Source organism: Sebastes fasciatus, chromosome 18 (assembly GCF_043250625.1).
Source record: "Sebastes fasciatus isolate fSebFas1 chromosome 18, fSebFas1.pri, whole genome shotgun sequence".
Taxonomy (NCBI): domain Eukaryota; kingdom Metazoa; phylum Chordata; class Actinopteri; order Perciformes; family Sebastidae; genus Sebastes; species Sebastes fasciatus.
In genome coordinates, this window is record NC_133812.1 from 23548998 (window position 1) to 23571128 (window position 22131).

Genomic DNA, 22131 nt, shown 5'->3' on the forward strand with positions numbered 1-22131 from the left:
ACTTGCAATATAAGTTAGAAAAAATGTGTAGTGAGAATTCCTGATGGCATAGTAGCATCTTCTTGTACACGGATTGCAACCAACTGAAACTTCTCCCAAGTGCGTAGGAGAACTACGGTGGCTGTTTGTTTGATTTGTCCATTCTGAGCTACTGTAGAAACGTGGCGGCCGGCTCCGTGAAGAGGACCCGCTCCCTATGTAGATATACACCGATCAGCCATAACATTATGCCAGCATGGGCACCTTGACCGGTCTGCGGCTACGTAGCCCCTTAAGCAACAAACTGCGATGCACTGTGTGTTCTGACACCTTTCTATCAGAACCAGCATTAACTTTTTCAGCAATTTGAGCTCCAGTAGCTCTTCTATTGGATCGGACAACACGGGCCAGCCTTCGCTCCCCACGTGCATCAATGAGCCTCGGGTCTGACCCTGTCGCAGGTTCACCGGTTGTCCTTCCTTGGACCACTTTTGGTAGGTCCTGACGACTGCAGACTGGGAACATCCCACAAGAGCTGCAGTTCTGGAGATGCTCTGACCCAGTCGTCTAGCCATCACAATTTGGCCCTGGTCAAAGTCGTTCACATCTTTACGCTTGCCCATTTTTTTCTGCTTCCAACACAAAGGTCAAAGTTCAAAATGTTCACTTGCTGTCTAATATATCCCACCCACTGCCAGGTGCCATTGTAACGAGATAATCCATGTTATTCACTTCACCTGTCTGTGGTCTTAATGTTATGGCTGATCGGCGTAAACGGCTCATTCTAAGTTGACAAAAACACAACGATTCTTATTTTCAGGTGATTATATATTGGGGGTCGCACATAGACACACTTAAGGAGCACTATAGTATAAAACCGTATGAAGAAAACAGCACTGAACAGAACTACATCGTCTTTAGGTTTAAGCAACAGAACTACAACTTCTGTAGGTTTAGGCACCACAACCACTTAGTTAAGTTTAGGGATGTGCATTCCAAGCAAAAATACTATTCGATAATCACTGGGAACTAGTTGATTTATTTTTTGAAAATCGCCGCATAGCAGTGCCTGACTTCCGCTTCTGCTCCTGTCATAATTACTACGGTCGCCATAGGTCGCCTTGTTCTTTTATACCTTCTTTCGGTGCTCTACCATTTAAATAAATGCCTGATAAACGACGATAAATAAACGACTGATAATGCCTATTTAATAGCCTGTTAACAGTCTAATCGCCTGGACTGAGGCAAAGTAGAATGAATTAGTCATATTGCTCACATGAGGGTTGAATTGTACTTGATAATCAAGAAAGACTGTTTTCCTTTTCCCATGATAATATTTTTGTTGCATTCAGTGGTATCCATTGCATTGACTGTGCATGTGGATATAAAGGATGCACAATAGCTACCTCTGCATTCAGTGTGGTACAATGGACTAGCCCATTAAATGTTGTCTGAATGGAAACGGACTCTCTTTGAGCGGAGCACTCCCTTCCCGTCGCATGTTTGCCCTGGTTTTCCAGGTTTTGTTCTGCTTCATGTAAATGATGCACGGCCTTGACAAAGTATTACAGGCTTAGATGTGTTTGCATGCAGTGGGGACTGTTCTTTGAAGACTTATATCATTATGGATGCCTCCCCCAGCGCGACCTCTGCCAGCTGTGATTTTATGAGTTGGATGGATGGATGGATGGATGGATGGATGGATGGATGGATGGATGGATGGATGGATGGATGGATGTAAAGAAAAGAGAGACTAATTGACTCGATGGACTGACTACTCACTTACTTTCTGTATCCATCTCTCTCTTTCCCACTTTCAGTCTCAGCACCTCATCTCCTCCCACGTGCTCTCACATAGAGTGAGGAATCAATCCTTCTCACTTCCATTATCTCTCCCTATCTATCTCTATCGCTCTCTCTGCCACTTCATCCTGGCCATTCTCTACCGAATCGAATGCAGCTTGCTGTGGGCACAAATGAGCGCGTGTCCCTCCAGTCCCACAGCAATCATACCACGTCCTCATTAGGTCTATTCTAGTGGCCCGCCTTATTCTGCTTCATCCCTTTCTCCCTATAATTGGGCAAAAACCTCTGCCTACCTGTCAGCAGCAGCCCCAATACGAATACTGCAATTTAGTCCTTCCTGCCACAGGGTCTGTTAGCAGTCTGTAGGTTTTGACAATGGCCTCAGAGTAACCATGGGTCACTACCGTCCAGTGTCAATGTCAGTAAATGGCTGTATCCTGTGGAGTCAGATATTACTCAAACCACCACCACCATTGCTACCTTTATGGATAATAGCTGCAGTGCAGACAGAAAGAGGGAAGAATGAAATGTACGTGGTTTCTTTCCAGGCTCTCTGGGTCAAACTAGGAGATTTTTAGCCTCATTATTGCTGCGTTTTCCACCCCATCATGACTAATGTTAAAGGTATGGGTTGCCTGTTTGGGGTGGCTCTTCAGATGATGTTGTGCAGGGCTTTCTCCAGAATGTTAAGGGAATGTTATGTTGTGGATAAATAGGCACAATACGGATATGCATTTGAACAAAGTAATACGTACTTTCTTAAAAACGTAGTATTTTGTTGAAAAGGAATTCTGAAAGAAAGGACTCTCAACACTATTATTTAGAGCTGCAACTAACAATTATTTTCATTGTTTATTAATCTATTTTCTCGATTAATCGATTAGTTGTTTGGTCTATAAAATGTCAGAAAATAGTGAAAAATGTCAATCAGTGTTTCTCAAAGCCCAAGATGACGTCCTCAAATGTCTTGTTTTGTCCACAACTTAAAGATATTCAGTTTACTGTCATAGAGGAGTCAAGAAACCAGAAAATATTCACATTTAAGAAGCTGGAATCAGAGAATTTTTCTTACAAAGATTACTCAAATAGATTTCTTGAAGGAACAGTGTGTGACATTTTGGGGGGATCTATTAGCAGAAATGGAATATAATATTCATAACAATGTTTTCATTAGTGTATTATCACCTGAAACTAAGAATCATTTTGTTTTTTTTAAGCTTAGAATGAGCCCTTCGTATCTACATAGGGAGCGGGTCCTCTTCACGGAGTACGCCATGTTGCTCTGCCATGTTTCTACAGTAGCCCAGAATGGACAAACCAAACACTGACTCTAGAGAGAGACGGTTTCTTAAGTTACCTGAAGGCCACCATAGTTCTCTGACACGCTGTTGAAACCGTGGTACAGCAAGCCGCTGTCTGACTTCCGTTGCTCCTAAAGTAGTGGTATTATGGTAAGGATGTTCTCTGAGCGAGGTTAACAGTGTTACCACGGTCTCTCTGCACTTAAGCCTCTGAGTTGCAGTAGTGTCATTTGTGAATAGTGGCAGCTGCAGGTAGTCTTAATGGAAACAGAGCATGTGTTGTAAAAACAGCAGAGTAGTGTTAACGCACCCTAACACTAAAGCAGATAATCTGCCATTGAGCTATTGTAGAACCAGTTTGTAAGTGTTTTTTTCTTCTTGAAAGTCACTCATCTCATGGCTCACCCATTCCCTGTCTGACCTGTCACTTCCTCACGGGAAGCAGGAAGTGGCCGAGATGCGTTTCCTACTGGAATGTGAGAGAGCTTCCTTGGCTAAAGCAAAGGCTTTCTCAGCCCTGTGTTGGAAAGCAACAGGAAGGAACAGGGTCTCCTTACTATATATTCACTGCACGTTACTGCCACGTGTATTAAACTTGTACTTTGTCCAAGCAATTTTAATTTTAGTTTAACTTAATTTTTTTTGTCTTTTCCCTCCTCTGATAAAAATGCATCTATTTGCTGTCTTATCTTGGGCTTGACTTGCTCCTTTTCACAAGTAGCCTTGTTCCATACACATGCGCTGGCTTGGCTCGACTCGGCTCGTCAGCCCAGTATGGCAGGGATTTGCATCTTCATTACAACAGGGCTATCCCCTTGAGGTTGTGTGTAACCATGGCTGTGACTAGTGGTCAAAGGAGTGGATGTAAAACGGTGGATGCATTTCATTTCCTATATTTTTCACAATAAAAGTCCCCCTTATTTTTGCTGCTTGCACTCTTCCTCCCTACAGTATTAGTAAACTTTTTTTTATTGAAGAATAGCCGCTAACAAAGCTCCGCTAATCCAGTGATAAACATTTAATTTCCTATGAATTCTTCACAATAAAAGTTATTTTGTTATTTCAAAAGCTTTTATTAAGCTTTTAAAGCAGCAAAATTAGGAAATGTTGGGTTGACGGTCCATCTCAGGCGCGGTGTTGCACAACTTAGCGTGCCAAAACTAGTAATGGAAACAGCGCAGCCTGGTTTGACTTGGTTTTAAGATTTATCCACCGGGAAACTGTTTGGGGAAAAGCTTAGTTTTTGGGTGAGAAAATGCTTTTTATCATGCACGGAGGGCTGAAATGTAGAAAAAAAAGATGCATCTTTTTAGATTTAATCTTCTTAATGTGCCTGTACACTAAGATCGAGAGCTCAGGTGTGAATCTGTAGGATTCCTCCGTGGCTTCATTCATATTTCCCTCCTTACTTGTAATTTTTCATGCATGTAGTGTCTCCATTGTGCCGTCCACGCATCCGTCTGTCTGTCTGTCTGTCGATCCTCCTGTCTTCTTGCATAGCAGCCACACATACACCAGTATTGAAGAGTGAGCTGCTTTCAGTTCTCAGTCCTACTCACTCCTCTCCTTACTGCAGTGCTGTTCCAGCCCACGCAGAGCAGCGCCATTTTGGAAATCTGCAGCTCTTTTCTGACGGCTGTAATCTGGCTTTCTCTCTCTGTGGCTTTAAGAAGTCACCTGTGCTATGAGGCAATGGATAACTAGACATCCTCATTTACTCTGTGGATTTGGAAAATGTGTTACCAGTTAAAAGTGAATTTACAGATTACATTAGAGAATAGAAACGGAGATGCTGAGATGTACTTGCTGCTGGGAACCTGTAATTATCATCAACGTTTCTGCCTTTCTCCCTCCATCTCTGAACTTTTGTGTACCAGCATTTTTTATGATGCATCAACTAGGTTTTCTTGTTAAGCAGCAGCCTGGATAATTTGAGTTTGACAAAAATACTGCTGCCTGCTACCAGGATTTACTCTTTAGATCTTTTGATGACAGGGCTGCAGTTTGGTTTTCTCTCTCACTTTTCCTCTCAGTTGTGTTTGCTGTTCTCCCAAAATGTTCCTTTTCTTAAACTCCCCACTCTTTAATTCATTTAAATTCTGGCACATCTCATCTCCATCCTCTCTCTCTCTCTCTCTCTCTCGACGCCCTCTCTTCACTTCCTTTCTTTATCTCTCTACAGTACATCAGCCCCGAGCCACCATGTTAATTACACCACAGTTCTTTTTTCTCTATTATTCACCACTCTGCTATTTCTGTCACCCTCGCTGCTGCGCCTGCTTTCGCTACGTTTCGCTGGGGTCTGCAGTGGCTGTTGGAATGAGGAGGGGGCGTGCACTGGTGCCCAATTCAACAACAAATGGCTGTTTAGCGTCATCTGATTGGCACAGATTAGAGGGCTCTTGGTGGTGGTGCGGAGGTGGCTCTTGCAGAGGACCAAGAGGCGCTCACTGCTGCTGTCTGAGCACAGCTGACTGAGCCATTCGCCTAGAGTGTGTTTTACTATTTTAATGACATTTTGCTCTATTAAATGTAATTGAATGGGATAGAGTGTTGATATGAAACTAGGGCTGTGCAATTAATTGAATTTCAATTATGATTTTGGCCTCCCAACATTTAAAACAAGAGAAGAGAGATGAAAAGATAATCGATACAAATGCGATTATTGTGCCGTATTCGGTTTCACAATGATGCTATCGTTTTGTCTGGTGTTATAAATCCAGCGTACCCCTTTCCCCTCGTGGGAACTCTCACCGGCGCTTTCTAATATAGTCGATATCTGATATCTTTTTGCTAGTATCACACAGATATAGGGCTTTCCTCGACCCCAAAAAATCTTAGTTGACTAACACTCATACGATTTTGTCGACTAATCTATTAGTTGATTTAATCGGCATCTGTAAAACTGAGTTTCTCCACGAAGAATCACACAAAAGCACCACTTAAAAGTGTGTGTTTACCAGAGATGTGCTCATAAGTTCCTTGGAAATAAGACATTCAGCATGAAAAAATGATTAATGGACTAAAGGAATCCAAAACAACCCATTAGTCGACCAATTAACTAAGAGGGGGCAGCCTTATACCAATACAATACTGAGTATTAAATCAGTGCATCACCAACACAACGTGCAGCTACTGCCAAATCCCTCAGAGTCCAAGGCTGAACAGTGTCCTTCAAACGTGATGCCTGCAGCTCGGTTAGTTGCTTATTTTTAGGCACAGAAGAAGAGCTATATCAAAATGGATTGCAACCTCTTAGATAGGACCCTTCTTCAGTCTGTGTGTGAGTGCATGTGTGTGTTCTCCACTGTTTACTTATTTATTGTCTTTTGGAGACACCCAAGAGTGAACAAGGTGTGACTGCATGTGTTTTGCAGTGAATGTCAGAAAGTGCTCAGGTGTTTCAGAGAAAGAAACACATCCTAGTTGTCAGGCTTGCAATGCAGAGATTCAAATAACTTTTTCTCAGATTAGCCTTTTGCTGCTACTTTTGTGTCTCTTTTGGGTTGGGTTTACTGTAATAATCGGTGATATCTGCATATTTAAATATCCATCAGTCTCAATCACTGATTGTTCACAGTAGTGATCTGTATTTCAGCCAGTTCATGAACGCAGCAGTGAGGCAATGATGGGCAGCGACACATACGGATATGCTCAAATCCAAACAAACAGGTGTTTGATAAACCATTCAGGGACACAATACAAAACAAACATGCTGTCCGCAGAAAATTAATCAGCAGCCACCAAGAAGCGGGACCCCTTGGGCCAGCTGGTAATGATGAGATGCGTCATACCTGCAGTTTCATTCAAATTAGACAAGTGGAGCAGCCGCTATGACTTTTCAATGTTTGAAAATTTGACCCTAATACCACACCAGTCAGGCCAATTATAGCATTGCTTATGCCAGAGCATTGCATAAAAGTGTGTCATCCCTCTAGCTTTTGGGCAAAATCAGACCAGTGATGTAAACTTCACATTTTTTGGCAAGGACGTTTTACGCCCACAGGAGTTGTTTGAACTTTTGTTGTGCCTCATCAGTCCATTTAGCAGCCACCTGTCCGTCCCATTGATGTGTGGAGAGCCTGGACTAAATGTGGTTGTTGTTTAGTGAGGTTTCCTCAGGTGAATGACACGAAACATAAAAATGAACAATATCCCACAATCTTAACAATACAGACTGGACCTACTTCTCGTGCACAATACATATTAGAGCTGGGACGATTCACCTATCTCCTGATTCTATACTATCACAATACTTTGATGCCGATTCGATAAGTATTGCGATTCGATATTACGATTTATTACGATATTTATTAACCTTTTTAACACTAGACATGGGAAAAAGTTGAATCATAACTTCTAAGGACTTTTACTTTGAAAAATATCTAAATTAATACTGTAAGAATGTTTGATTTTCAGCATGTATGTAGTCAGAGATGTCCTGAAGTCAAATACATCAGTCATTGTCAGGAATTAATTATTGATTTTTTTCAAGCAACCCAAAAATCAAAGGATAAAGACATTTCCCTCACAAATGAATGGTATTTTCTTTTTAATTTATAAGGAACATTTAATGTTTTATACTTCTTGTGAATATAATCCAATCAATCTAATTTCTATAAATGTATTTTGTATATACAGTTCCTTTTGTTAACACCTTACTTTGAAAACCGGACATAATGTGTATACTTCCGCTAACTTCGCCAAGTCCGTCTCTAGCTCTCCCGTCAGCTTCGTTCTTTTTATACATCCATGGTCAGCTCCATCGGGGCCGTTTGAATGCATTTAACATGAATGTCAGTATATGGGTGCTCTACAGTTGTAGCGTCGGCTGATTTGACCACGGAAGTGAGAGTGACGGCTGGCTCGACCACATGTTACTGCGATACGATAACATTTCCTGTCCATGACAGAGTTAGCATGCAGCTTTAGCCGTGATGTCTAGCTCTGCTTTTCCTGCAATGTGTGAAACCCAGAGTGTCTCCATATTTAACTGTATGCGTAGTGTTTACAACTTTGGATTTAAAATGTGAGGGTTCAAGTTGTATCCACGTGGACCCTCCGCTGTTTTGTACTTCCTTGTTGCAGCCAGCTGCGGTTTGTTTTGGTTGACGGATACGGAACAGATATGACGTCATGTTACTCAGAGTACAACAATAAAAGAGGTAACTTCCTTCTACCTCCGCATAGACTCAAATGAAGCAAATATATCGATTCTGGCATTAAAAAAAAAATTCAAAATCGTGAAAAAATAAATCACGACACATAGGTGGATCAATTTTTTCTCCAACCCTTAATACATATACTGTTAAATCAGAGACCAAAGCAGTTTAAAGTCATTTAGATTACAGCGGACCTCACAGTCACCAGTGGAACATGTGAACAGTACAATACTTCAACCAGTGCAGCACAAATGTGGAGCTATCTGTGTTGGCAGTTTTATCTGAGAGATCAATGGAGACACCCGGAGGACATGCTCACAATCCTCCATGTGAATATGTTGTTGGCCAGAAATGAAAAGCCACATCTTAACAATGCATAACTCAAAAGATCTTTGAGTGAGCAGGGGAGTGATAGTTTGAATTGTTAGGTAACGTAGTCACTGTTATCTATAAACGACAGATCAGCCTGCAGGGACAATCACGCTACCTATATCTACCAACCAACCCCCACCCACCCTCACAATATCCTCGCTGCTCTCAATAAATAATAAATCAACCCGTCACAAGGGCAATTGGCTGTATGGACCTGATTCATCAGAGCTCACGCGACCCAGATACCACGTCCTGCAACGTGACGGTGAAGAGTACAGTAGTTCAGTAATTCATATGGGTTGTGTTTATGGCTATGGATCAACGGTACTTAAAAAGTTTAGATCAATAGGGATTGAACTGGCATTCCCAAAATAACAGCAACACGTCAGTATTATACAAACAACAAAACTCTTCACATCACATGCCAACAGAGGCATTATGTAATGCGTGGTTATTGGATTACTGGATAAGTCTCCCTATTCATACTGTATTTGGCAAAGAACATTTTGCATGTATTTCACATGTGTACTTCATCTTCGTATTTTGACTTGATAAAGGAATGTAGATGTATAATGATGAACATCTCATTGCATCATGGAGGTACAGAGGACTTGAGTGTTGGACCCCCTGAGACACAGTAAGAGGAAGGAAAGGAAGTGTGTGTGAGGGTGAAACTGGTTTTGTTGTCTTGCTGTGGAAATAGTTTGTGGCTTTGATTAAACTGCATTGCGGAGCAGAAGAAGCAGTCATACATGTGACGCTGTGGTAAACTACCTCTTCCTGTATGTATTCGTTCTGGCACGATCTTCTTTTTCAGCTGTTTCGCTGTGGGAACTGTACAAATATGGACACTCTTGTACGTAGGGGGGGGTGTAGGAAGGCCATAGCTATTTGTGTCATCGTTGGACACTGTGGACCTGAAACACAAAGTGGCACTTAGCCTTAGTCACTCTCTCCTCGAAAATCCATGTAATGTCCCACCCCTCCATGTCCTATCATCACTCCTATCTCTTCTCTTTCCCCCGTAGAAAGAGGCATCGTCATAGCTGTTAATCCAGAGGGATGGAGTGACGGGTGTTTGTGTTAACAAGTTCACTGACTTGGACATCTAAAAGCATTGAAAACCGTGCGTTCGCTCAAGATAGCAAGAAAACAATGTTAAATTCCTGAGACTTTTTTGGTCAGGGAAGATATATTTCACATTTAGTCTGCCCTCATTGACATAAAGATATATTAAAAACACTTCCCAGTATAAAGCAACGCAATTCAACAGCATTACAGCCTCCACAAACAACCATAAAGTTGTATACAAATAACATTATAACCTGCATGAAGTTGGGATTTATTGCAGGGCTGTTATATTACACTGCATTAGTTCTAACTAGGTGTACCAAATAAACTGGCAACTAATGTGCAGCAAAGATGTTTCCCTGGAAAGTAATATACTTTGTGTTTATGGACACAACATAAAATATTTCAATGTGATTTGAAGAAGAACAATACAACGAAAAGGAAGTATAAGAAGTTGCCATCTACGCTTTTGTGACTTCACCAAACACACATAGTTTATACTGTCTATAGCCAATCGAGTGCAGATCTGGTCCTCCACTCACCCGAGGTAGATTTGACTGTCTTCATCTGAGGTTGTTGCTGCATCTTCACATCTCTTATGATTCTGAATGGAATAAACGGTATTTAGCCCAGATCTAACAGCTTGAGGTTGATCCTCAGCACTCATCTTTCTTCTTTTCATCTTTTTAGGTGCTTTGTGTTTACAACAGATTCCAGACACCCACAGTCAAAGGAGAGCTGTTTTTTTTTTTTTTTTTGTCAAGGCCAGGTAAGAATATTTTACATTTTTTATAAAGCTAGCTTTGGTGAAATGCAAGAAATAAAATCATGAGTCACAATGAAACTAATACAAGCGATGGAGTCACGGAAGAAATGAGTTACAAATATGGAAATGAGAGGTTCCATAGTTGTGACTCAGTGACTCAAAAACATCTGTTTTACTAGTAAGTCAAAAACTGTTACTGAAATGGAGGTGTGAAACGGAGCGCTCATATGGATCAAGAAGGTCAAACCCTTGACTACAGCTCTGTGTAACTCACTGGTGTAGAGTAAACCCTGCCACTGGCTATTATTAACTGTTGTTTGAACTTTAAAATGGAAATTTATGACATTACATCTTTCATTAGAGTCACGGCTCAGTATTAAGAGACATTTTTTAGGTATTAAAGTGATATTTAAACTGTAAATATTAAATTTTTTTGCCCTTATTACGAAAAAGGCAATATTCCTACTAAGCTGTTTTACATGGTTAATGAAAATGAATATTCCACTAATATTCCTGTTTACATGCAGCCGTGCATACTCCGATTAATGTCCCCATGACATATGTCAAACAAACCATTTAGCTTAACAAGTCAGCAGGCTACTTAGATGCACTTTTCCCTATTCTTACCATCATCATCTGGTCCATTTGAGGAGCTCAAGGCATCCTCATCACCAGGGCCGGCGAATCCCACGTCAACGCCATTCTCGGCTGTGTTTGAAGGGGGGTCGATGCCTATCACGTCAAAATATAGAAAAGTGGAACGTCAGGAGCCGCTCTGTTTCATTTTACTTCTTAAGTTTGACATTTTCTACCATTGGCGGACTGGTTAGACAGTGCGAACAGAGCCTCCCTCTTTCATTCCTTCAACCACCTTCTTGAAAAGGACGGCGTTGCAATATTTGTGCGTATCCAAAAACCTGTTGATATCCAAGTTTTTCATAATGTTTAGAAGTAGGTGTGTTTCTCCTTTCAACCAGAAATGTGGGCTTTTCTTTTGGTAATGCATCTGCAAACTGTCGGCTAGTTGGTTTGTGTACAACGCACAGAGCTGGTCGTAAACAGGCAGGAGGCTGTGTGTCGCAAACTGATGTAAAAACCCCAATTGAGACACATATTCTGAATGCGCTGCATACTGTACATGTCCAAAGAATGCTTCTAAAACCTGAATAATATCTGCATATCCCACATGTCTTCATAAGAAAATACTCCATTTGGACTAAGGCCTAATTCAGAATATCCAAACAGAATATGCTGTTTACGTGACCCGTGTCAAATTCGGTATATCGTCATATTCTGAATAATAGTGGAATATTAGTCTGCATGTAAACGTAGTCATTGTAAGTATTGTTATATACACACACACACTCCTCTCTCATCACCTGGTCAAATATCTATGCTCATCGTCTCCATCTGCCTCCATTGCCGTTCTGTGATAGCCGGAGATAGGGGAGTGTACGCCGTAGAACGCCTTCACAATTTCACACTTGAGAGAAAAAGACAACATCGGCAGACTTCAGAGCACCAAAAAAAACAACCTTTTACGTCTCAGTGAGCCGGAGAGGAGACCCCACCCCACCGCCGAGCTCTGCAGAGGCAGAAAAAACAGCAAAGTGCGTTTATCTTTCCACACAATTACAATTTCACTTTGAAATGCTCTGAGCTGAAACTCCAACACATTGGGACTGCCTGCTGCCTGGCAACTTTCAAAGAGAATAATGTTTGATTTATTTTTTTTTCTCTTCTCCTTATCTTCCCTCTGTGTCTTGGCCTGCCATTTCCTCATCTACACTCGGATGAAAAGCTGTTTGGCTCTCAGATGGCTGCGGAGCATTTAGGAACACTAGGCCATTACTGTTCCATTCTTACACACCGGAGGTTTGAAATACCTGCATTTAGTTTAAATGATTGTTGTTGGTGCAGAGCAGTCATCGCTAATGTATTTGTGAATTGCAATTCCCCGAGAACATTTGAAGCTATGATTACTACTTTAAAACTTTCTGCACATAGTTTTATTTTCAATGAAGTTTGGATATGACCAGGGTCTGAAATTAGCACCCGCCACCCACCAAATGCAGATAAATGTTGTCAATGGCGGGTAAAATCGTCAGGCCATCCTCCACTTTAGTGGACAGGGACAACGCTAGTGATGGGAATAGAGAATTGGTTTGCGTTGAGAATAGGTTCTTAGTTGTCCGATTCCTTGGCATCTCATGCCTCTGTGACTGTTGATTCCTCTGTATCGATGCTTTCCAACAGTTATGCACGCACAATGACGCATACACACAGCCATGGCGGAGAGAACAAAAGCGTGGCAATGATGAGATATTTCCACAGCAATATAAAATAGATATTAGTGACCTGTTTAACTTCCATACACCAGCTTTAAGCAGCTTATAATGGTGGCTACAAATGAAACTCCTGCGCTTGGGTTTACAACATGGGAAGTCGTGTACACAATATGCTTTGGCGTTCAAGTGGTTAAGTCGTGAGTACGCCGTTACTGTCGGCGTCTAGAAGCCACAGAGGCTAACAATTTAGCAAGCGGGTGACATAATGCAGGAAATGTAAAGGCATAATGACAGAGGAAAAACAGGAGGCCGTTGGGAATATCAACATCTTCCTCAGACATATTATAAAATTACGAAGAAAAACAATATGGGACTAAAATTATAATATATTAACTTATTAAGCACCGAAAAATGAACTTCCAAGGCCTCCGCCATTTCTGACAACGTCAACAAACACGTCACAACTCGTGAACTCTGAGCTTTCAGAAACTTTTCACTTATGAGGTGGTGAATACGACAAGAGGAGGGCGTTTATATGAGCTCATCTCGTGAAGGCACCCTAATACGTCGTTAAAACTACTACTGCCAAGATGTTTTTAAATGAAAGCAAATATTAAAATAATCATAATCATTTGAGTTGTGTGTTTTTATGCAAATAACCACTATGGATGACAATAACAAAGAACAGTACAGTAGTGTACGGTACCCTCCCACCCCTGAAAAATAGGGCTCTCCTGGAAGCTACGGAGTAATTTCAACACTGTCATTTATCATGTATATAATGTTTTTTATGTAAAATATATCAACCATTGAAAAACACCAGATCTAAAATGTTATTCCTTCATTTAGCGCATAGATTTCAAAAGTTGCAGATAAAGTTTCTGAGTGGCAGACAATGAAAAAAGTTAATTTCAGACGCTGGATGTGAGTGAAGAGTTTGATGCCTCCCATACAAAGTTTAAGCCAACTGAAAACAGACACTAATGCCACTGAGCCTGGGAAAGATGACTTGGGTGAGAAAATAATAATGTGATGCAACATTCTTCATCATCTTGGTGCCTTTGTTTGTGTGCGAGAGACTGAGAAAGAGACTCACTGAGTCATAATTTGGAATTTGTCCATGTTTTTTTGTCCTGAGGCTCTTTGTGTTACCTGCAGTGGCTCTACACTCACTCCTGAACACATGCACACACACACACACACACACATATATAGCGTATATCTACTTTAGCCTAATGGTCACACCTATGCCCAGCAGCATCTTGGCAGCAGGTGTTTGAGAGGACATGCTGTCAAAGTTTGAGTCAGTGTCTCTCTCTTTCTGTAATTGCCATTTTCCCACCTACAGCTTCTGTTCCACCCCCAACCATCCAAGAAGAGGGGGATCTCTCTTTTTGAGTTTCCTCTCGAGAGGTTCCTTCCATTATTTTCTTTATGTCCAAAAGCTTTTGGTTCCTCCTGTTTTGTCTCCTTAGAGAGCTTGTGCTCTCACACTGTTTCTGTTGTATGTGTGTTTCACAGAAAAAACATGACGAGACTTGACTTGACTCACCAGTCGGTCTGGTAATGATGTCTGTCTGGAGAAACAGGTGTATAATTGTGAAAGATTCGGCAATATGAAAAAACACAGCACGACTGACACTAGCTTGTAGATTTTAGTTTCTTGTTTCTTCTTTAGTTTCTTCAATTTTTGTCGTTTTCTTTTTCCCCCTGCCTCCGTTCTCCTGCCATTAAAGACCTGCTCTGTGATTGCAAGGTGGCGATCTTCTCTAAACACAGGCCTCGGGAAAAACTATCCGTATTCTTCAACTACAATACCGGCTGATTAATGAATACCGAACACTTATTCACTCTGCAGTTGTCTAAAAATATTAGTCGGTTCTGAGAATGGAGAGAAGAAAAGGATGTTATAGGGTTTAAGTCTTAGCACACAAACACACAGAGAATCTTCTGCTCAACTTTTTGGTGCCCTCTCTTTCAGCTCTGGCCTCTTTCAGTCAGTTAGTCAGTCAGCTCGTCAGGTGTGTATGACTCACTGTGCAATTGAGCAGATTCACACAGTGTCCATAGTGGCACACCTGTGCTGCTTGACAACAACCTTACACCCGGGCAACACTGCCTGCGTGAGCAGTGTTTGACAGCTACCTCGCTGAACTGCTGTGTCTCTCACGCGTGTGGTTTCTATCCACGTAGACAGCGTACTGCTGCTGAACTGCTGCTACCAGCCAGGGTTGGAAATGAACTTTTATGTCCACTTGCCACTGTGGCTGGTGGATTTCAAAATATACCAGCCACTCAGTAGATAACCATTATGTTTTTTGGCTGGTGAATGATGCAAATTTAGCAGCCAATTGCATATTTTACCAGCATTTGGCCGGTGGCTGGTGCTAATTTCCAACCCTGCTGCCAGCCCTTTCTTTTGTTTGCTGCTTAGTTGTCCTTTCATAATGGCCATTTCATTTCAGTATAAATGTCATTTATATTTATTTTAGACAGAAAAAGGTTAAGACGCATGTGCTTATTTGTAAATAATAGTAATAATCCACAATTAAATGCCAGTACTCTATTGATTCATGGAGCCGTGCAAGTCACTGCATTTTCCACTGTCCTGTACACTGTCTCGCAAATATTTCAGAATAAAAGCCTCGTTACCACAGGAGAACAGAAAGTGTTGAGCTCAAAATACAAACTTTTTTTCATGTGTGTGACATATTCTACAGATATGAGTATTAAAGCTGTAGTAATGTTGCTGGTATGATGTCAATATACTGTCAAACATGGGTGCACGGGCGAATATGGTGTGGCTGTAGCTCAATGGGTTGAGCGGGTCGTCCTTTAACCACAAAGTTGCAGGTTCGATACCCGGTTCCTACTGTCTGCATGTCGAAGTGTCCTTGAGCGAGACCCTTTGAACCCCAAGTTGCTCCCCAGGCGCTTTACAGCAGCTCACTGCCTCTAAATACTTAGGATGGGTTAAATGCAGAGGTCAAATTTCATGTATGAATCTGTATGTATATGATGATTCTAATAAAGTTTAGAGTTTAAGTTTAAGAAATAAAAAGTAAGAGATTCCCACGCAGACAGTGTGGCCGGACGTTAGACTGAAACATTTTAAATACAGTAAGCAGCAGTACTATTGTTTACATATTTAAATCCCTCATGATGTGGTACTCAGTGAATTAATCCATAAGTATTGTAATTTACTGCTGTTTTTGTTAATTGTTTTACCGGTCGCATAGCATCATTTCATAAATGATATGCAACTGTGTGTTCCTGGAAAGGACTGTGTAAATTGGTTCTAATTGCAGAGGAAAATTGAGAGGTTGTTAAGTTGGTGCTCTTCAATTAATTAGTTCCAGTGAGTTGCTGGCAAAGCCTCGAGTCTCTTGTCCAGTGCACAGTAGGTCAGTTGAACCGGCAGAAATGTGCCAACGAGGAAACAATTCAACACATGAATAATACATCGATAATGAATGATAATAACTTGGAACTAATTGGAGCAGTTTTCTTTCAAGGAAATTCATCTGGAAATAAACAACTGCTTATGAATTCAACACAACCAACAACAAAAAACATCTAAAAATACAGCTTGTATAGTGCTTCACAGAAAGGTACCAGTACTAGTACAAAATACAGTTGCATTAATTCAATTTATTACATTATAGGCTCACATCTTCTCAAGTCTGTCTTGAAACAATGCACTGGAAGAGTTATTGGCCACTGTAATCATTCCTCCTGTCCATACCGATCCCTGATTAGCACGACTCCAATGTAAGACAAAATCTACAGTCGTGCAGCAGTCTAGAGTTCGTCAAACTACGTACGTTTCATCCTAAATTACAGTCTGCACAGTTTCCATCTGTAGAGAATTGCCAATTAAACTCACTCTCCTATGAATTACAAGATTTGTACCTGTAATATCAAATGCTTGATGGGACATTACAACAACTCTTTCATGTTTTGGTAATGTCATGCTCACTGTCCCAGCCACCATTATCTGTAAGATGCAAATAAGTCCCTGTGTTAACAGTTTCCAGTTGACTGGGCCAGAAGACAACCTTGGCAGCCCCTTGCTCCATCGAGCAGCGATGCTTCGTATTTACCTCAGGAATCGACCTCATTTAGACACCGCTAAAGGTTACTGAGTATCTGTCAGTGTAATTGGTCCTCTGCGACTGCAGAGAGGCACGCTACGCCACATTCATTCGTTTCAATTCCCATGCTCCTTCCCTAACATACAGTATCTCTCCAACTCTCATTAAAGCGTCCTACCCAGTCCTCAGCGGAGAGAGCACTGCAGGTAGTTATTTGGGATACACTTTTTTGAGTGTGATTTCAAAGGCGTCATTGACTTACAGTGGAGGGCATTGCAGTGTTGCTACTGTATGACTTCTACTTTTGTATTTAACTTTTTTTGTGAGTCTCGATAGAAAAATAGGAACGTAATTTATTCTATTGCCTGCATCACTTTGGGGGAATAAAATGGAATTGTGCTCTTTTTATGCCTCCGTGCCGGCGACAGCTGATAATCTTTTTACCGCCCAATCCTATGTGGGAGTTTATTGGAGGTAAAGCGGTTTATTAGTTAAAACATTTTCTCAAAGTTGTGCATTTTCAACTTTGCTTTCCTGTGTGTTTGGATAAATACAACTTTTGTGACTGCAATGCTTTCTGTCATTTGGTATTTAGGGGATTTAAGTCTAATCGAAGGAGCTTGTAGGATGTAGATCCACTTGTATGCATGGGGTGTACTGATTTTATATTTGCAGTGAAGTAAAAAAGTCCCTTTTGAGGAGGTTCATCTATATTCATGCTCTTACAGTTGCACAATTCACGATTCTCTTTTGAGAGCGTATTGAAAGTGTTTCACGAGTACTTTTTATCCAGCCAAGATGAGTCAAGTCAAGTTAAGTCAGTTTTATTTATACAGCCCAGTATCACAACTTTGCCTCAGGGGGCTTTAAAATCTGTACAGCATACGACACCCTCTGTCCTTTTTGACCCTCGCTTCGAATCTAATACAACAGTTGAGACAACTATCATGGCTGTTGTGAGCTGAAAGATTAAATTTACAGTATTTATGCAGTATTTGAACATGATCTCCAACAGAAAACTGAAAGGCTTCTTTAGCATATCAAAAGTATCCCCCCCTTATGCAGCGTGTGTCTGCAAATGGAAATCTCCCAGTCAGACACACGCTCACCAACACCTGGCTGTGAAACGGGAAACACTTTGAGATTTTACTTCTGAGTTTCTGCCTATTAGACTTCAAACACTTTAAGTGTTTAAAGCCGAACCAAAGCCCAGACTAGGATGTCACGCTGCTCAAACGGACCCACCTGAACAACTCGCAAACGGTGTCAGTGGAGGAGATGCTGTAGTGTCAGGAGTAGTGCTGCCTACAAAGCTGCAGAATAATACAACAAAGCAGCTCAGATCTTTGTTAAAGGGCCAGTTCACCCATTTCACACAAAATACATTTTCTCAGACAACTTGTGGCATTGATCCATCCAGATAGTTTTGGTTTTACGGGAGTGATTTGACAGTATGTAAGTGCTACTAAAAGCGTTTATACAATTTATTTCACGGCTTTGTTGCATACTCGATTCTGATTGGTCTATCACAGCGTTCTACGGTCTGTTATTTCTTTATAGCAGACCGTTGCTATGTATAACAGACCATTGCTGTGGTCTGATGTTGGACTCTGGCGGAGTGTATTTGTGTCAAATTAATGATTTTTTAAGTAAGTAGCCGTGTAATAAGCGGGATAGTGTACAGCTTAGCGGGTCATTGTTGTGAAATAAACCCCTTCAGGGCAATAAGCTTCACATCTGGGTGCCGCATCGCCCTGTTGGGGTTTATTTCACAACAATGACCGGCTCGCTGTACATTATCCCTTACTGAAACCGCTAATAGTGATCACGGTTTCATAAAATGTAACCGTGATCAAGGTAAATGCTTGGGACAGAATCATTCCTATACAAATGCTCCAAATAATTTGCTTATAGTGATGAAGTAGTCCACTTAAAGTGTTCATTTTGGATCTTTACATAAATACATAGTAATTCTATATACAGTATAGATCTTTTTACTTTACCCTCTTGATACTTTGGCTCACGGTAACCTGTCAGCGTTTCTAGCTGGCTACCTGAGGCTGGTGCTGCGTGCACATTGAAATCATGACGGGAGAAAGAAAGTAATTTTCTCTCAATGAAATGAGATGCAGCAGCAAAACTTGGTGTTCCTCAGGCTACCTCACAGAAAACGAATGCCCAGGGGGAAAGCACCTGTGGTTGAAGCCACCTTTGTCAAGTGGATTGATAATTCGTGGACATGCAATTGAAACTCTGCTGATCCTCAACAAGGCAGCACATGCAGACGAAAGGCCGCCTCCCTTCATACCGCCAGCGCCCGGACGTCACCCACAGGCAAAAAGTTCTTTAGCTGGCTGGTGAGAGCAGCCCTGGCAAAGGGGCGCCATTCATTTTCAGGCACCGCCCGCGCTGCAGTGACACAGAGCTGGCCGAAAACTGGCAAAGCCTTACTCCAAGCGAGCCCTTGGTGACGGAAAAAGCCAGAAAGATCATGTAATAAATATACAAATGTCAATTAGATGGTAATCTGCATGAGAAATAAAGGGAGAAAGAAATCGGTTGTAATAATCATCCGCTTACCGTGATCAGTTTGACACAGTCAGACGTGATCACTATAAGAGGTTTCCACTGTAATTACATTTGAGAAACTCAATAGTAATGTGTTGAGTTTTGAGAAACTGTTCACAGCGAGGTCCTTATCTCCATGGTGATACAAAGTGTGGTCTGGAAGAGAGACGTCGTGCAACATTATGGACAAACGATCTCAAACAAACTGAAGTCATTCCTCAGCTCTTACTCGTACATTAATGGATGTGGAAGGCAGTTAGCTGTCACATCATTTCTTATTGTTTGTTGAGATGTTGATTTTGTACATATGGTTCTGTCTTACATTTATCTCCTGAGCCCTTCAGGGTAAAATCCACATTGCGTGGGCTGTTCAAGGTCTTTTGACAGCTAGGTCGTGTGTGTCACGACTCCCTTTGATGTTCTGAAGATCCAAGCAAGAAAGACACGGCTCCCCCCTGGTGAAGGCAACAAGAATTAAATCCTGAAGCGTCTGTTATTTTTACACAGTTTTCCTGAATGACGTACAAAATACTCCACTGGAACAAATTCCATTACTTCCTTAAGAGCGCCTCAACAATTTAGTGCTTTCCTGAATTTGTGAGTCACAATCAGTGCAGCAGAGGCCCGCGATACCTCAACATTTATTCCCTTCTCCTGGTATGGGTCAAATGCCAAAAATGTTGGCTTCTACAATTCCCCGATGCAGCTCGATCTTAGACCCTCACTGCCTGGTGAATGCCCACGTATTATAAAGCAAGCATTCTTTATTTATATAGCACATTTCATTCCAGATGGTGTAAGATAAAACATTAGACATAAGTCAACACTATTTAAAACAGACACATAAATGATACGAGTGAATTCAAACTATTAAGAAGTATGAATAACAACCAGTAAGAATTAATGCAAGAATATAAGAAAAACAAATCAACTAATACAAATAAATATAAAAAAAATAATAATAAGACACTTGGGTTAAAACCAATAAAAGAAGTAAGTATAAAATAATAATGAAAACGGGCAACCAGACTACTGAAAGGCGCAGCTAAAAAAGAATGTTTTCAGTTTAGTTTTAAAGGACGATAGCGTTAAGATAAACATGATAAAAATGCCTCCCCCGTTTGTAACAAAAGCTTTCTGTTAAAAATTAGTAGTCTCCAAGCCCGAGATGACATCACCAGGGTTGTTTTGGGTAAAGTTTTCTACAGAACAGATGTCATTCTCAATTCTTGCAGGTTGTGTAACACTCCTCTGGTTGCAAAAAGAAGTCTGATTGTATAGAAATCTATGAGAAAATGAGCCTACTTCTCACTTGATTTATTACCTCAGTAAACATTGTAAACATGAGTTTATGGTCTCTATCGCTAGTTTCAAGTCTTCTTCAATACAGCATGATGTTCATTTAGTAAATTATGGTCCCATTTAGAGTTAGATATATATAATGGTCTTATAGTCTATGACTCCTCATGACTAGTAAACTGATCTTGAAGTGTAAAATGGTTAAACTTTCCCTTTGAGAGAAAGCTGTAGCTATGAATCGAATCATTAGCTTTAAGTGGTCTACTGTGACCCTGCAGTAGAATTGGATGGTTTCTCTATAGACTACTCCGGGTCTCAAATATAGCCTCACTTTTATTGTTGTGCAGGCGTTATGGTTCTACATTTCACAGAAATACAGTAGTTTCCAATTGCTTACTTTATAATGGTGGCTCTGAAATGAAGGTAAGATTTGATACTGTAGAACGTGTGATGTAGGATGTTCTCTAACTTGATCTGTTGCCTCCCGGCTTTTCTTTTTTTACCTATCCTCTTTCTCTCTCTCAGTACTGTTTTTCTCAGTTCCTGAGTTGGTCTCATCCAGACTGATTGAGGTCTCCTCGAGCACCGCTGCAATGCAGACTGCTTTTTAGAGACTCCGGCTGAGAAAGGTCACCATCAACGCATCTGATCATCAAGCTTCATCAAGGTACAGCCTCTCTACTATTGTTTGATTAAAAAGAAGACAAACTTAACGGGATAGTTTGGGTGTTTTGAAATTGGGTTGTATGAGGTACTTATCCGTAGTCAGTGTATTACCTACAGTAGATGACGGACGGTTTGGAGAAGCAGACAGGAGTTAACGCACAGAAGCAAAGCAATGCACTGCTGTGAATGGGGGCAGCAGCAAAATGTATTTTAGCCACCTAAAAGAATCAATATCAGTTTAAATATCAGAGAATCAGAATATCAGTGTATTATAAAGTATATTTAGAATATTTTTGCCAGTTTACGTTGCCATCAGAAAGCCCTTTATGACTGGGAACTGAAGCCGTTGTATTCACCTACTGTATGCTTTCGCCAAAGCCACCAAACTCCATTGAAACAAACTGTAATTTTACCTTGCAGAGCACGGGGGTTGCTGGTCTACCGCTGCCTCAATCAGTTAGTTTGTTTGTGCTATTGTGTGACTTTGGCAAATCCGAACTAATCAAAGTCACACAATAAAACAAACAAACTAACCGATCGAGGCAGCGGTAGACCAGCAACTCCTGTGTTCAGCGAGGTAAAATTACAGTTTTTTTCAATGGAGTCTGGTTGCTGTGGCGAGAGCATAGATTAGGGCTTCAGTTCCCCTTCGGAAACATCAACTGTACATCTGTATCAGGGCAATGTAAATAGGCGAAAATATTCTAAATATAGCGTACACTTAATCTGATATTGATTTTTGTTAGTTGGGGCTTTCTT

At 41.0% G+C, this 22131-nt stretch overlaps 1 protein-coding gene across 9 annotated transcripts in view; it reads left to right on the top strand.

The window, feature by feature from the left end:
- The window catches only part of sipa1l1 (signal-induced proliferation-associated 1 like 1), a 103606-nt gene that overhangs the window by 37715 nt on the left and 43760 nt on the right, over positions 1 to 22131 (top strand). For 6 of the 9 annotated variants that reach the window (XM_074614752.1, XM_074614747.1, XM_074614754.1 and 3 more), the window contains 2 exons: positions 10382 to 10460; positions 21247 to 21373. The gene's annotated coding sequence lies outside the window, so the exon portion shown is untranslated. The remainder of the gene's footprint in view (positions 1 to 10381; positions 10461 to 21246; positions 21374 to 22131) is intronic. The other 3 variants (XM_074614753.1, XM_074614746.1, XM_074614751.1) reach the window with 1 other exon arrangement.